Below are 16,299 nucleotides of genomic sequence, written 5' to 3' on the forward strand. Positions count from 1 at the left end.
TATTCTGACTGCAATCATTAAATTATCCGAAACCGAAAGATTATTGTATTTTTAGAGGACAATCCGGTCAAAACGTAATGGTGATAGCAAGTTTGGATTGCAGCTTCACAATACGTGAATGTGTGCGTGCTCCGTGGCGTGATCTAAAGATGGCGCGATATGGATCAACCAATAACAATAACGTATGTCATAGTGACCGCTTACCACATATGAGTATATGACCTTACTCTTTTGAGGGAATTATCAATTGACCGATACGCGTCATATTTTGTTATCTGCTTGTCTAACGAGAAATTGTGGCGATTTCGCATACCTATGATCATTTTAAAATATTGAAATGGAATATTGAATGGACTAACGGCCAAATCCGAACAATGCTTATACAATCTCACAGCGATACGATACAGATCTGTAAGTGTCAAAAAAACGTAGGTACATTGTTACTTAAATCGGCCTCCTAGCCTAGTCGGTAGTGACCCTGCCTACGAAGCAGGAGGTCCCGGGTTCGAATCCTGGTAAGGGCATTTATTTGTGTGTTCATCACAAATATTTGTTCCTGAGTTATGGATGTTTTCTATGTATATATATTATATATAAGTATTTATATATATGTGTATATTACATATATCGCCGTCTAGTACCCACAACACAAGCCTTATTGAGCTTACTGTGGGACTAGGTCGATCTGTGTAAAATTGTCGTATAAAAAAAAATCATCATGCCAAGTTTCATGTAATTTCAGCTTTTCGTTTTAAAATGAGAGCGTAATTTCCATTGTAGGGGAACGGCTGTTTGGCGGAGGGTTTACGAGTATGACACTCTTAAAAATGAATTGGATCACTCCTCAGCTGGCAAAGTCTATAGAGTCTGTTGTATGCAACATTTTGCTACTTTTGTGCATAATTTCGTCTTTCTCGTTAATGCCATATTTCTCGCAACACCTGTCATCTCCATTCATAATCATAACCTAAAAACGCCAAATCTCGCAAAATTGTATTAAAACGACAGCATCCTACCCTTGGAGACATTATAGACGTTCGATTTAACTGTACAGTTTTAAATCGCTACGATTTTTCGTCGTATCCAGCATTACATGGCCAATAAGATTCCTGCCTAACCTTCCCTAAGATCGCGGGTCTCGTAACAATGGCCCGACTTTAGTGTTATCTGATCGCTAATACGCCGACGGCTTATCGGTTTTGTCTTAACGGGCTCCGACCCCCGCGGCCTGCTCGAGATAGGGAATATAAGGGCCCTTGTAGAATATTTGTATGCAGGTAAAGTATACATTGTGGATATTTAACGTCCTACGAACGATATTATAAGAGATAACTTTTAGTAGTTTTTGGAAGTTACTTTAATTTAGACCAGGACTTTTTTTTATTTCCCGTGATAATGATAACTGACAAAATAAGTGATCCGTGAACAAAGTTTTGTACGGAGCACTAAAAACTAAAGATTAGGTACTAGTAAAGAAACTGACAATTAACAGTCAGTAGGCGTTTTTCGTTATATTATTACTTCCGAAGTATTAAACTTTTTTTTTCATTACTACCTATCCAAATTATTAACCGTAATGACAAAACACACACTCAACAACACGTCCTGTAGGTTTGTATATACCCGAATACGTCATCGTCATTGTCCTTTAATATGTACCTACTTTAAATTCGTATCTCTCCATTATTGTGTGTGATGTTATTTTTATTTTATTACCGCATCTTCTAAAAGTGTGGCACAGTTGACAAACACGTTTCTTTGCATAAAAAGGAAAGAAAATACAGTGTTTTCCTGAATAAATTAAAGTCAAAGTAAGGTGTTAAACTGAAAATATTCCTCATCTATTTAACACGTGATACCTAGCGAGAGGTTAAAACAAAACGTGTAGGTAATAAAGTTACTGTTTATATGTAAATGTTTACCTAGATTTTTTTCTAGTTTTGTTCTTACTTTAGATAGTTTTTGTTAATTCTTAAACGCATGAAAGATAGCGACAATATGTGATTTTGCAACTAGAGGGCAAAAGTTGTTTCTACGGCGAGTGCTGATTAATAGAATCCTGGGTTTTTTAATCATTAGGTAGGTACTTGCAATGATATACAATTTTGTCCTCTTTTTGCATTATTATGTAGGTAGGTACCTATCATTGTATGAAAATATGTAGTTTTTTAACACTGCTACAACTAAAAAGTAATGCTGCAAATGTATATCACTGTAATTCTATAACTCGTCGTTGTATATTTTATTTAACATTTATGAATGACTAACATATAACTATGTTAAAAGAGTATTCTATTTTCTAAAATATTTCTCAATCATACGAAGCCAAAAGTTCAACGATAGAATAACTAAAATGTTCACCTACTTAAATTTTATTTCAGCTTTGAAGTTAAAGCTAGTTGTGAAGTCGAAACAACACTTTGCAGAGTAAATAAGAGGCCAAGCGGCAGTTAAAAGAACTGGGAACTTTGCACCTGCTGGAAAATTTGTGCTGAGCTAGCCAACTAGCTGGAAAATATGTTTTCACTTGATTTATTTTTATTTAGGTACCTTACAAATCGATAATTTACTATTAAAGATTGGCATTGACAATTGTCACAAAACTGAACTTTTGGTAGGTAACTGTATGTATCTGTGTGTTGTATCTCGTCTACCGTTATTTTTTTTTTTAATATTTTAAACTAGGTACATGTTCGAAATTGATATTTTATTAAGTATGTTAAATTCAGAATAGACTCTTAAGTTAATTATGATTTGTATTTCGATTTTGATACGGTTAAAAAGAGTGAGAGAGAGTACGACTAAAAATATTATTTTCTACTTTTAAACCTTTCTAAAAATGTAATTAACTCTCCCTTTTTTTTTTAGATAAAAAAATTTAAACTTACGATGCAAAATCCGTCCTCAAGACACAGGTAATAAATTAAATACTTACAATTAATAAACTAGATTACTTCCGACACTTGACAGCAGCTCCTTATGGTCACTTAACGTTTCCCGCGCGACTGTAACGTAGCATTTCTTTCGCGCGATATATATAGATGTTTGACGAGACCGCGTGCGCGCCGCACCGCGGGAATCGCAAGCGCATGTCGAGTAGCGAAGCCGTGCGGACCTTGCCCGGAATGCCCGGGCCGTGGCGGGGTGGTCGCGATCCCCGTCTAGGCGTGGAATAGGTGATAGGTGAGGGTATAGTTGAGCTCGTAGCAGGTGAATTTTTCGCTTCTTTAAGCCGAAAAGTTTACGATTTTGTATTGTACTGTTAAACTTAATATTACAATCGTCATCAAATACCTAACCTAAAGTATCTAACACGGAAAACAGACATAACTTGGGTATAACTCCACTACGACGCCGGTATAGGCGATGCTCATCTGTCCCGCCTATAGTGTTGGGACCATTGTTAATTGGCAAAAATCCATATTTCATTGTTTGGAATACATATTTTTATGTCTCGATGTCAATAACTTAAAATGCGTAGCCATTCATATGTCCGTCATAATGTTGATGGTTATAAACAGTATAAACACACACCTTAAAAAACATAAAAGTAACAAAAAGCCTAGGTACTTACCTTATTATTTAAAATGCACTAATAGATTTGGCAAATACCAGTGGTAAGTACAGTTAAAGAATTTAATTCCCGTATTATTTCGTACCTTGTCTCTCAGTGACAATTAAAATGAAAGTTAATTAAATTTCTCGGACTATAGTCGGGCAAATTTGAATAGGCCTAAGACTATCGGAAACATGTCGCGCGTAGCGACTAAACACGCGAGTAAAACCGACCGATGATTCAATGAAAGTTTAAATTCCATTATTCGGACTTTATCCGAGTCAAGTCCGGATTCGCCCTGAGGGTGGCGCACTTGGAATCTCGACACAATGCAAAGGACCATGGGCAACTTTGTATGGAGCCTGGACCCAACGCCAACAGAAATGAGAGTACGGTCATTAGATAGGTATTTCTATGTACTTCATTTTGTTCTATGGGCACCAAGCGGAATTCCATTGCAGAACTGAGATATTGGTATTTTAGCCAAAATGTCGTCACCCTTATAACCTAGGCAATAGAGTCCAAGTAAGTAAATTAATTGCTGCGGGTAGATGTTCGCGCACCGCCGGGCGAGCACACTGAATGATTTGCCGCGCTCGCTCGGCGGTGGACTCTATTGCCTAGGTAATAAGGGTGACAACATTTTGACTAAAATACCAATATCTCAGTTCTGCAATGGAATTCCGCTTGGTGTCCATACAACGAAATGAAGTACAGAGAAATACATATCTAATGACCTAACTCTCAACTCTGTTGGTTTTGGGGCCATTTTGACGCATAGTCCTTTCACTTCTTTTGTGGTGAGTGTTCCGAACTTCCGACTGAACGTCTAACGATCTTCACCAAGGAGGAGTTTTGGCCGAAGGGTGTCAAGTTCCGGCGGTTCCGCTGCCGGCTCCCTGATTATTTCCATACGCTAATTGTTTTGAATAGCGTTTTCTATCAACGATAGTTATCTTATCTTGGATAGCCCTCCAAGATAACTAATTTAATGTAATAATAATATGCATGGCTTGCAACATTTACAACATTTATTATTAGGTATTAAGGGTTACATTAGCATAATATGCTTAGTACTTAAGATATTACATGCACGGAATTAATATTCACATACATGGCTTTGTCATGTCATGGATAAACCATTTTCACATGCCTTATGGCAGAACATATTAAGGGTCCACATTGTAAATTTATAACATCCAGTGTACTGTACCATATGTTCGTGTGAATAAACTTTCATTCATTCATTCCAGTCTCGTTAAAATCGTGAATGTGTAAATCAATATAAAAATCACCTTCCAGAGACTCAAGGACGTAACGGGGGACCGGAGAGCCGGCAGGTACCTCGCTCAACAAATCAGTCTCGCAGTTCAGCGGCTTCTTAAGGATGACTCACGTTAGAATGGCCCGGGTCCGGGCCGGTGCATCTTGGTTATCTATAGGAAACATCACGTGATCACCGGTCATCTGTCTTAGAAAATGAAGTGTCGGCTGCCACGGTCCGGACCCTGGCCGTTCTGGCGTGACTAGCGTGAGTCACCCTTAACGCAACCCGCGCATCTTCGGAACCTTGCCACAGGGGCCCTTTTTAGATTCAGTGTAGTTTTGTTTTTGTACCTGCAATTGCAATTTTAAGTTGTTTTTATGTATTGTTTTTGTATCAATTATAAATTAATTGGTTTCCATATAAAAATAGAATGTACTTTGAACCTATATGATATTTCGCGAATCGCGTGGCCCGTAGCATGCTCTCATGTGCACGCAAGGTCGCTCAATGTCGGGCTATCTCCGTTCTTATCCGTGACCTCTCTCTTTAGGAATCAAACTGAGGGTTTCCATTATTTTCCTCTCTATCCCATGAATATGCAAGAGCGATAGAGAGGCAGATTATAAAATTTCGATTAGCATTTCGACGTGCAGCAATGTTGTCTTCTCAAGTGGGATTTTAAAAGCCACTTTTCGACACTATGTCGGTGGATTAGGAATAAATAGGAAGTATTTATCAGACTAAAATAAAAACGTGGGGTGTCTGTATTAACAAATTGTATAACAACTAAAACTGCGTCTACCCAAAACTTAGATTTTATAAGGTGGTGGTACTAGTGCTCGACATGCTAATGCCCAATAGATGACACCCTGCTTTCACCTCTATAGACAATGACTTAAGTTTCAAGATGGCATGTACTGGGACCGCGTCGAGCAACTCAAAATTTGCATAATAAAATGCATTTTCTCATCAGTTTTTTAATAATAAAGATTACGAGTTGGTGTGATGAAAACAAATATGCGGGGTCAAGCTAAATAAAACCGTTAATTAAAAATAAATTCATTGGTAATATTTTATCATGCAATACGGAAAGTAAACAAATGAACGAGCTTTGGAATGACACCTGCAGTTGTCATGCATGGGCAGTAATCAGTTACACATCGGTAACTCGTGTCATTTAGGTAGCACTTAAAAGATTAATTCCTTTTTTTAGTGGTTTCTTTTTCTCGACTCGTATAGGAAGAACATTGTCACATCACTAGTCTGTTAGAAACTGTCAAGTGCTACCTAAGTGCCACGAGTTACCGATGTGTGCTCATCACTAATCTTTTAAGTGCTACCTAAATGCCACGAGTTACCGATGTGTAAATTCACTAATCAATAAAATAGAATACCTAATTATCGAAGTCTGCCCCACGTGTATTGTGCCGCGAGAGACTCAACTGGGGACCTACCGCGAACCACGTTCGACGAGTTGCCTCCGTGTCACACTTACGTACGAAATTACAAGTGCGACAGAGAGGCAACACGTCGAACGTGGTTCGCGGTAGGCCCTCTGTACTGCGCGCGGCTTGACAACGCCAAATATTGTACTGCCGAACAAAGTGTTTGACATATAATATTATTTTAGCCAAAGAGAATTTGAAATAGAGAGTTACTGTCGTGGTAAATTATGTAGCTACAGTACATTTGATACTTACCAGTCGCTTTTCGGTGAAGGAAAACATCGTGAGGAAACCGGACTAATCCCAATAAGGCCTAGTTTCCCCTCTGGGTTGGAAGGTCAGATGGCAGTCGCTTTCGTAAAAACTAGTGCCTACGTCAAATCATGGGATTAGTTGTCAAGCGGACCCCAGGCTCCCATGAGCCGTGGCAAAATGCCGGGATAACGCGAGGAAGAAGAAGAATAGTACATTTATTGCCATCTTTCGACAGAAGATTAAAACTGTTAGAACGCCATTTGACTATGATCATTATTCTTTCACTGATAAGTATGTGTTATTAACTTGTTAAATATTAATATTAACGCCATCTACTCGAGCGTAGGCGTAGGTTATGCGCCATCGCTCGAAAACATTGTACCATACCTTTGGCCTAGTGTCGAGTAGATAGGGGTTGTGCACAAATCACGCGAGGTATTTTCGGCTACTTTTTGACCCCCTCCTCCCCCCTGGTGATATGTGTGTATTTTTTTGAAATTTATTCATACCACCTAATTTAAAAAAAAATTGTATTGTATATAGAAAATCTTGTTTATTTTTCTATTTTCGTTAAATAGACTCGCTATTTTGAAGTCCAGAGTGAAGATTTATGTTTAACGAAACCGAGAAAAAGTATCTACTCATGTGGTAGGTGTTTTTTTTTTATAGTTTCGTTCACTGTAGAAAAATACACGCGAGGTTTCCTTATACCCCCCTCCCCCAACGTGTTCTATCGTGATTTTTTCGTAACCCCCCCACCCCCTATCGGATCCTCGCGTGATTTGTGCACAAGCCCATAGCGTTAATATTAATATTTAAAAAATTAACACATATCAGTGAAAGCATAAGGATCAAAGTCAAATGGCGTTCTAACAGTGTTAATCTTCTGTCGAAAGATGGCAGTAAATTTACAGAGGCTACATAATTTACTTTGACAATCCGCCTCTATACACTCTATTCTCTTTGATTTTAGCCAATCAAAACTTTTAATTACTAATCACAACTTTTTTTAAAGGGGGACATTGTGTGTTGGTTAAAATTGAAAGCTGCGGGCGGGGTATATTTATGGAGAAGGGATAATTACTATCAATGATACGTATAAGTGCCAGTCATAGTGGCAGCTTCCCGAAATCAAAATATACTAAGAGCTTCTTTTTAGGGTTCCGTACCCAAAGGGTAAAACGGGACCCTATTACTAAGACTTCGCTGTCCGTCCGTCCGTCCGTCCGTCCGTCCGTCTGTCACCAGGCTGTATCTCACGAACCGTGATAGCTAGACAGTTGAAATGTTCACAGATGATGTATTTCTGTTGCCGCTATAACAACAAATACTAAAAACAGAATAAAATAAAGATGTAAGTGGGGCTCCCATACAGCAAACGTGATTTTTGACCAAAGTTAAGCAACGTCGGGCGTGGTCAGTACTTGGATGGGTGACCGTTTTCTTTTTGCATTTTTTTCCGTTTTTTTTTTGCATTATGGTACGGAACCCTTCGTGCGCGAGTCCGACTCGCACTTGCCCGGTTTTATATATATTCCGTCGCTGGCAGTAATCTGAATAGCAACCGGCTAAATTACAAAAGGGACTAAGATGTCGCCAAATGGATAAATTGCCGATCGCGCGAACTATGCACTATCCCGCCAATTGCTTAACAGGCCGTATCCTTTACCGTATACACACCAGGCGGCTTAGCACGGTCGCGTTTTTATCCCTTGTCACCATGCCTGTCACGTTCTAACAAGTATGTAAGTGCGAAAGGGACGCGCATAGTGATAGTCGATAAAAATGGAACCGTGCTGAGCCCGCAGCTTTGCCCGCGACTTCTTCCACTTAAGAGTCACCCGGACCTAGCCGCCGCGCCGCCATACAATCAACATACATTAAAAAATTTGACCTGAACATTCAAATTCAATATTATTTGTCAAAAATTTTGTTTTTAATACAAGTTTTGAACGCCGACTGTGCTTTTCTTTCAACAGAATAAACTAATTATAATAATATTTCGACACTCTCAAGGGAATCAAAATGTATAGGGTACTTTCCGTTGACCTAGAACTATGAAAAGCAAGTAATATCGTCTTACACTACAAGAACAGGGAAAATTCTCAAAACAATAAAATTAAAAAATAAGTTGTACGGAACCCTCGGTGGGTGAGTCCGACTCGCACTTGTCCGGTTTTTTAGGGTTCTGTACCTCAAAAGGAAAAAACGGAACCCTTATAGGATCACTCGTGCGTCTGTCTGTCTGTCCGTCTGTCACAGCCTATTTTCTCGGAAACTACTGGACCAATTAAGTTTAAATGTGGTACACTTATATAAATTAGTGACCCAAAGACGGGCATGTAACGTAAACAAATTATTTTTTTAACATGGGGGCCACTATTGGGGGGTTAATGAGAAAATTAAAAAATAAAGTTTTTCAAACTACTTACAGGGTGTTTGGTCCATCGTTTGCCAAATTAAAATGACGGATAAGTGGGGTTGTTTTCTATCTTTTCACGCCCTTTAAAAAATGTATGGGGCCACGATTTTTTTTGTTGTTTTTGAAAAATCTTCAGGGCCGACTCGTTTAAACTTAAATTTAAAAAACCTAAGTGGTAGAGAGATGCAACGTTTATTGCGTCGTGATGTCTAACGTTAAACGGTTTTATCAAAGTCAAAATTACTGCCATTTAACCTCTAGTTTTTATTTTATTAACCCTCAAATGTTTTACAACATGTAAAAATGTACACCAAGGTCAAATTTGGTTTTCAATTACTTAAAAAAAAAACAAAAAAAGACCACGATCTTGAAATTACTTTACAAAATTCTGTGTTCTGTCCTTTTTCTAATGATGTACAATAAGCCCAAAAATACCTTTCATGAACTTCATTTTTTCCCGATGTTTTGTAACGGACGCAACAGGCAAAAATGATCGATGCCTAAACATTGACGCTGTAATCTCCTTTGAAATCCCCTTTGCCTATCCACACGCGGGTTTTTTTTCAGCGATGAGGTTTGCTGGTTGTGAAGGTTTAAAACTTATCTTTCGTAAATTTAGTTGAAGGTGCTATCTCCCTCTTACATAGCACAAACGCTGTTAGGTTCCGACGTCACGACGCGTCCATAGTTAATTTGTGTTTGGTTTTGTCTATCAAATTGTAATTAAATGTGAACGCGCCTTATTAGTGGGAGCACGTTAAAAAAAAACGCGGGAAATGTGACCGATGTCGGAACTTAAAAAGCCATAAAAAAAACAGAAGGCAGAAAACTGAATTGTCTTTTGTTAGTGCTTTTATTAATCTCTGTTTTGTTGAGTTTTGATCATTTGAAAATGGCTACTTTTTCGAATGAAGAATACGCGGACATGTGCATGGCGTACGGTAAAGCCGATGGTGTTGCACGAGCAGCTCAAATAATCTACCAGGAACGATTCCCTAATAGACGCTTACCAACCCGCAACACATATCAAAACACTTACCGCCGCTTACGGGAAACTGGAAATTTGAACGTAAATGAACCAAGAGGGATTGTGGTGCGACACAATCTTGAAGTTGATAACCGGATTTTGGCACTGTTCGAGGAAGAGCCGACTAGAAGCATCAGATAAGTAGCTGCATTACTCGAAGTTTCTATCTGGAAGGTGTGGAAAGTTCTTTGCCAAAACAACAGACACGCATTTCACTACATTTCAGTACAAGGTATCGAACGAACGGACTGCGCGGACAGCGAAGCGAACGGACGTGTTGATCGCCTAGCCGCCGCGAGTTGCTTATTTAGATAGTGCGTTATCGTTTTGTTTACTTTACGTTGCGGTGCAATATTACATTAAACTTCGGTGTTTTGATGAACTCGGACCTACTCGGGGGGCTTGCAAGCCCCCCAGGACCTAATAATTACGAACAATCGTGATCATAGTGGAACACAAACAATGATAACAGCAGTTGAAAAAAATATAAGTGAATCAAGTGAAATGGACACGGACAGTGCGATGGAATCGTCTCGCGAATTAGTGCAAAAAAATATTAAAATAAATATAATAGACATTCAAAAATTCAACGCTGGCGAACTAAGTTGTTGGCACTGCGATGTCACAATAAAATTAGAACATAAACTCAGGTGGGAAAAAGGTAACCAGACCGTCACGGGTCGTATACGGTGCACCGCTTGTAAGAATTCTACCTGCTACAAATGTATTATCGAATTTGATTGCCAAACAACACCCGAAGGCGAGTACAAACAGACCTTAACCACAGCCAAAATAGTCACTTACGATTATTATAAGTGCATCACTAAAGATATGAAATGCAAGGAGTGTAAAAAGGTAAACAAGCGCCGTATTATACCTCTTGTCGGCCTAAAAAATATAGAATGGTTCCTATGCGAATGCGGGATAAATCAAGTACAGGAAGTGATGAGTATTGCCCTAAATACCGGTACTCAAATTACTCGTAAAAATAAGAAAAACGGTCGCAAAACAGAGTCCGATAATACAAATGTACCCTCAGCGCATTATCATTCACGCACTAGCCAAGACGGCAGCGAAGGTAGATCGCAAAACATCACAAACCAAGCGGGTGGAAGCAGGTTAGATGTTATTCCTAAAAAGCAACGGCCCGAGGCAGCCGTAAACGCGTAAACGTAAGTTACCAGGAGCGCATACGTCGTAGGCGATAGCAGCCGCGCGCGCAGCGTCACGCGTAGCAGCGCTACGCCGGGTGCGACCCACGTCACTCGTAGCAGCGCTACGCCGGCCACGGCCCGTAGTAGGTCGCCCGCTATCCCGAACGCATCGACTACGCAGCCACTCGGCGGCATATCAATAACAACTAGCAATAGATTTGAGTCACTGCCCGCTCAATCTAGCGATCAGATGAATAACAGAGGGTCGCGCTCGCCTCCACAGAAAAAGCAGCGCATTAATAAAAGAAGCAGAGAAGAGAGCGAACTTTCGACGTTCACAAATACTCCTAAAGAAAGCCCTCATATTCCCAAAATCAGAATCACGAATCCTCAAGGCCTATACGAGGGTGAGAAATTAAAGAAGTTACGAGAATGTGCGAAAATAAATGACACCCCGTACAATTTCTCAAAAAACAGAAAGGAACTAAGATTTTACCCTAAGTCAAACAAATCCCGGAAAAATTTAATAGAAACTCTGGATAGTTTTGAAGGAATTACCTACGTCGCCCCGAGACCACCTGCAGATAGAGAGGGCAACGTGTTGATAGTAATTAGAAATGAAACATATGGAGAAACAGAACAAGAACAGATCGAAGAAATGGAAAGATGCATCGATATTAAGCCATCTAAAATAACAAAGATGAATAAGGACGGCAATCTCCACCTCGTGATCTTCCCTTCTAAGCAGGGTAGCAAAACATTTACGACCACTGAAATAATTGACAGAATGAAATCAACCTCAGAAAGATTCTTTGGAGCCCCGAAAATTTATGCAGAACCATTTCGAAAAAATACGAATAGAATAGCACAGTGTAAAAAGTGTTATAGATTCGATCACACAAAACAATCATGTCACGGACCGCAACTGTCACCGAGAATGCAAATTACAATTGAAGGGCGAGAAGTGACAGTATGTCGGGCGTGTCGACAAGAGAGTGACCACGGAGCTAATAACGTTATTTGCCCCGTCTTCAAAAACGAGTTAGATAAAAATGCGGCGAGATTACAAAAACAGGCAGAAAATGAAGCAAGGAAGATTGAACGAGTTGCTAATAGTTACACCCGTCCTGGAATTTCGTTCGCTGATAGGGCCAATGAATCCGCACCACTACCTAGACAGGAATCAATAAGGGAGACTGTATCGGCAGAAATTACTCCACCAGTTCAGCAGAGCCAGCCAGTTCAACAACCCAACTTACCCAACGGAGCAACAGGCAGACTAATCATGACACAAGAAGACGCAATGAAACTAGCGCAATGCATATACGCCTTCTTCAATGGCCGTTAAGTCACAATTCAAAAAACTTAGAATTTTACATGTGAACGCTCAAGGTTTACGAAATAAGTTCACAGAATTAAAAACGTTAGTGGACAAACACTTGCCTCACATCATCATCATCAATGAGTGCAAAGTGGACTTTGACAAAGTAAAATTTGACATCCGAAACTACGATAAACTGACGCACAGCAGAGCGACACATCTGGGCACAGCGATGTATATCGCCAGAGGACTTAGATGGACACAAACAGCGCTCACACCGGGATGGGAAGAAGAAGAAGGAATGCTCGAGGGTATAGCGATCAAGTTAGTCTACAATCATCGATCCGGAGAGTACTTAAAAATAAAAGGGGTCTACTTTCCAATCCCAGACCAACACCTAGCTAGAGAGGAACTCGAAGATACAATCATGGACGAACCTGCACTCATAATAGGAGACCTAAACCTACGAATGAGGCAGCTTGGGCACTCTAGGGACGCTGGCCTGGGCACCCTTTTGAAAAGACTACAACAAGAAGGAGTCTGTGAACTAAAACACACAGGCCTACCATCACGTCCAGCAAACCAAGGTACTAATATTCTTGACGCTGCTATTGTCACGCATGAACTTCAACAAGTTGATGACTTCAAAATGACACAAATCGCGTCAATCGGTTCAGACCATCTTCCTTGGACACTGGACATCAAACTTAACGTTGACCGTGAGGTAAAACTTACAAGAAATATGAAAAGGTTACTGCAAAGCGTAGAGATGAGGAATGCCTATAAGTCCACTTTGTGTGAAAAAACGTCCGACCTGTTTCTAATAACTGACGACGCATCATGTGACAAATATATAGAAAGTCTAGAAAAGGCCATTACTGAAACTTTGGATATACATGCACCTCTCAAAGAACACAACAGAAGAGACTTCCTCCCAGACGAAATAAACAAGTTGATCGACCTACGTAACCGAGCAAAGATACGAGCCTGGAAGAAAAGAAATCACGCCAACCCAGAAATATCACGAATCGCGCGTTCAGAGTATAACAGACTTAAAAATCAAACAAAAGAGGCCCTCACAAACCTCATCGAAAATAGTTGGTTGAAAGCTCTCGAAGATCCAACGGATAGTAGGGCAAAGATGTGGAAAATTCAGAAAAGTATGAAAGCTCCAAACATGAAACTTCCTAACATTGAAGGATGCACATCTGAAGGGGAAATAATAAATGCGCTAGTGGACGCGGCAATAGTGAAAGAAGCTTATATTAATCCAACTGACGAAGGCTCTGAGAAGTTCACCCCTTTTGAACCACTAGACAGGACGTCTAATAGAGAAATACGTCTAGAATTAAGAAAATTTAAGAACAAGAAAGCCCCGGGACCAGACCAGATCCGTGCGGATGCGCTAAAAATTGGAGGAGATGTCTTTCTTGAAGCATTTAGACCCATAGCAGATTACGTCCTGACGACGGGTTACTTCCCAAGACGATGGAAGGTCGGTGAATGTATCTTCTTGCATAAACCAGGCAAAAATCACAAAGAAGCTAGCTCCTATAGACCAATCACGCTACTTAATATAATGGGTAAATTATGCGAAAGACTGATTCTCTCAAGGCTGCAAGCCACAGTTGACAAATTGCAACCGCCATTCCAACATGGCTTTACTAGATTTAGAGGAACCGCTACTCAGATTCTCCGCACTGGTAGAATAATAACGGATGCTTTGGCAGATGGGGAGAGCGTATCGATGATAAGCACGGATCTAAGCAAGGCGTTCGATTCTATTAACCATAAAGGCCTAATAAAGAAACTTCAAAATGCCGATGTCCCTATCAACATCATTAAAATAATAGAAAATTACCTGGAAGACCGATCACTCATAGGGAAATTTAGGACCATCCATGGAGAAGCGAAGAGGATACCTCACGGGGTGCCCCAAGGATCGATCCTCGGTCCCATCATTTTCAACCTGTTTGTTCACGACATATGGGATACTCACGACAGAATACGAGGTCTCAAGCTATCCCAATACGCCGATGACCTATGTATTTTAAATAGAGCAAACAACGCCGACCACGCTACCATGAGAGCGGAATGGGCAGCCGAAACTATTGTTAATTATTACGAAAGATGGGGCCTTAAATGCAATGTAGAAAAAACAGAATGCATCCTGTTTACAAAAAAGAAGAAATTCAAGCCGACAGTTAAAATAAAAAACCAGACATTCACATACAAAAAAGAAATAAAATATCTAGGAGTCATCTTCGATAAGAGCCTCAAAATGAACCCACACACAGACAAAGTAGTCAAGAAACTAAAACAGGTAAGAGGTGCCCTGGGATCCATCATCGGCTTCCACGCCAAGACAGATCTTGAGGTCAAACTAGCCGTAATTCAAGCCTGTATCCTTCCCATCATGGACTATGGAGTGGTACAGTTATTATCCAGATACAGTAACTCAAACCTCCAAAAAATCGAGAGGCAATATAGAATGGCGCTGAAGAGTGCAGGTCAATTCCCTAGACGTCTACCCACAGAGACGCTCTGGGAAATGACAGATCTAGAAGCATGGCACCTCCGAGCCGCCGACCTGAATTACAAAATGCTGGCCAAGATCGCATCGCTGGGAATAGAAGACCTGAACACACCTGGGGACGCTTACCTGGCGCACGGAGAATTTAACCCACTACTAAAAAACAAAAGAATCGGTGAAATAGAGTATACTACTAATAAAGACATGAGACGTTGGCCTCCCGGGGCGGCGGCTCCTCGTCCTCTTAGAATAAAATAAAATATAAAAGTGTAACATATGAAACACAAAATACTGACATCTTCAACTCATCACTTGTGACATGACACCTTCAGCTTACACAGATCTTTTTAGACACAAGTTAGCTGACACAATCCTGCGGGAACTGAAAGATGTAAACACTAACAGGCAATAAACGATTTCTGATTCTGATTCTGATTATTGAACGTTTGAATTACTTTTGACCCATACACTTTAACATGAGACTTAGGTCACTATCATCATCAGGCTATGTAGTCCACTGCTGGACATATCCCTCCCCTAAAGAGCACCATAGCGCCCTGTCTTCAGCTTGCCGCATCCAGCATCTGCCTGCAGTCTTTCGCAGATCGTCATCCCACCTGGTTGGAGGGCGTCCTACACTACGTTTGCCGAGTCGCGGTCTCCACTCAAGAACACGTTTACCTCAGCGGTTGTCGATTCTTCGTCTTCAGCTTGCTAATTCTTTGAGCTATGTCGATAACTTTAGTTCTCTGTCGGATGTATTCGTTGCGAATCCTACTTCAGAGAAACTCCGAGCATAGCTCTCTCCATAGCTCGCTGAGCGACTTTGGACTGGTGGACAAACCCTACCGTGAGTGTCCATGTCTTGGCTCCGCCGTAGATCATGATGGGTAGGCCGCACTGATTTAAAACTTTTGTTTTCAAGTATTGCGGTATGGATGACGAGAAGACTCGGCCTAGTTTCCCAAACGTTGCCCAGTCCAGCTGGATCCTCCTCTTGGCCTGCTTCTCGAAATTGTTTTTACCTAACTTTCCCGTAAGCGGCGGTAAGTGTTTTGAAATTGTGGCGGGTTGGTAAGCGTCTATTAGGGAATCGTTCCTGATAGATTCTTTGCGCTGCTCGTGCAACACCATCGGCTTTACCGTACGCCATTAACATGTCCGCGTATTCTTCATTCGAAAAAGTAGCCATTTTCAAATGAACAAAACAGAGATTAATAAAAGCACTAACAAAAGACAATTCAGTTTTCTGCCTACTGATTTTTTTATGGCTTTTTAAGTTCCGACATCGGTCACATTTCCCGCGTTACGCGCCTAAG

The 16,299-nt window shown here is 40.5% G+C and overlaps 1 protein-coding gene across 1 annotated transcript in view; it reads right to left on the reverse strand.

Annotated features, from left to right (window-relative positions):
• LOC134794107 (acyl-CoA Delta-9 desaturase-like) overlaps positions 1-3,104 on the reverse strand; it is a 29,867-nt gene extending 26,763 nt beyond the window's left edge. The window contains exon 1 of the mRNA XM_063765817.1: positions 2,936-3,104. The gene's annotated coding sequence lies outside the window, so the exon portion shown is untranslated. The remainder of the gene's footprint in view (positions 1-2,935) is intronic.
• Between the last annotated feature and the right edge of the window lie 13,195 nt (positions 3,105-16,299).

Source organism: Cydia splendana, chromosome 1, assembly GCF_910591565.1.
Source record: "Cydia splendana chromosome 1, ilCydSple1.2, whole genome shotgun sequence".
NCBI classification, from domain to species: domain Eukaryota; kingdom Metazoa; phylum Arthropoda; class Insecta; order Lepidoptera; family Tortricidae; genus Cydia; species Cydia splendana.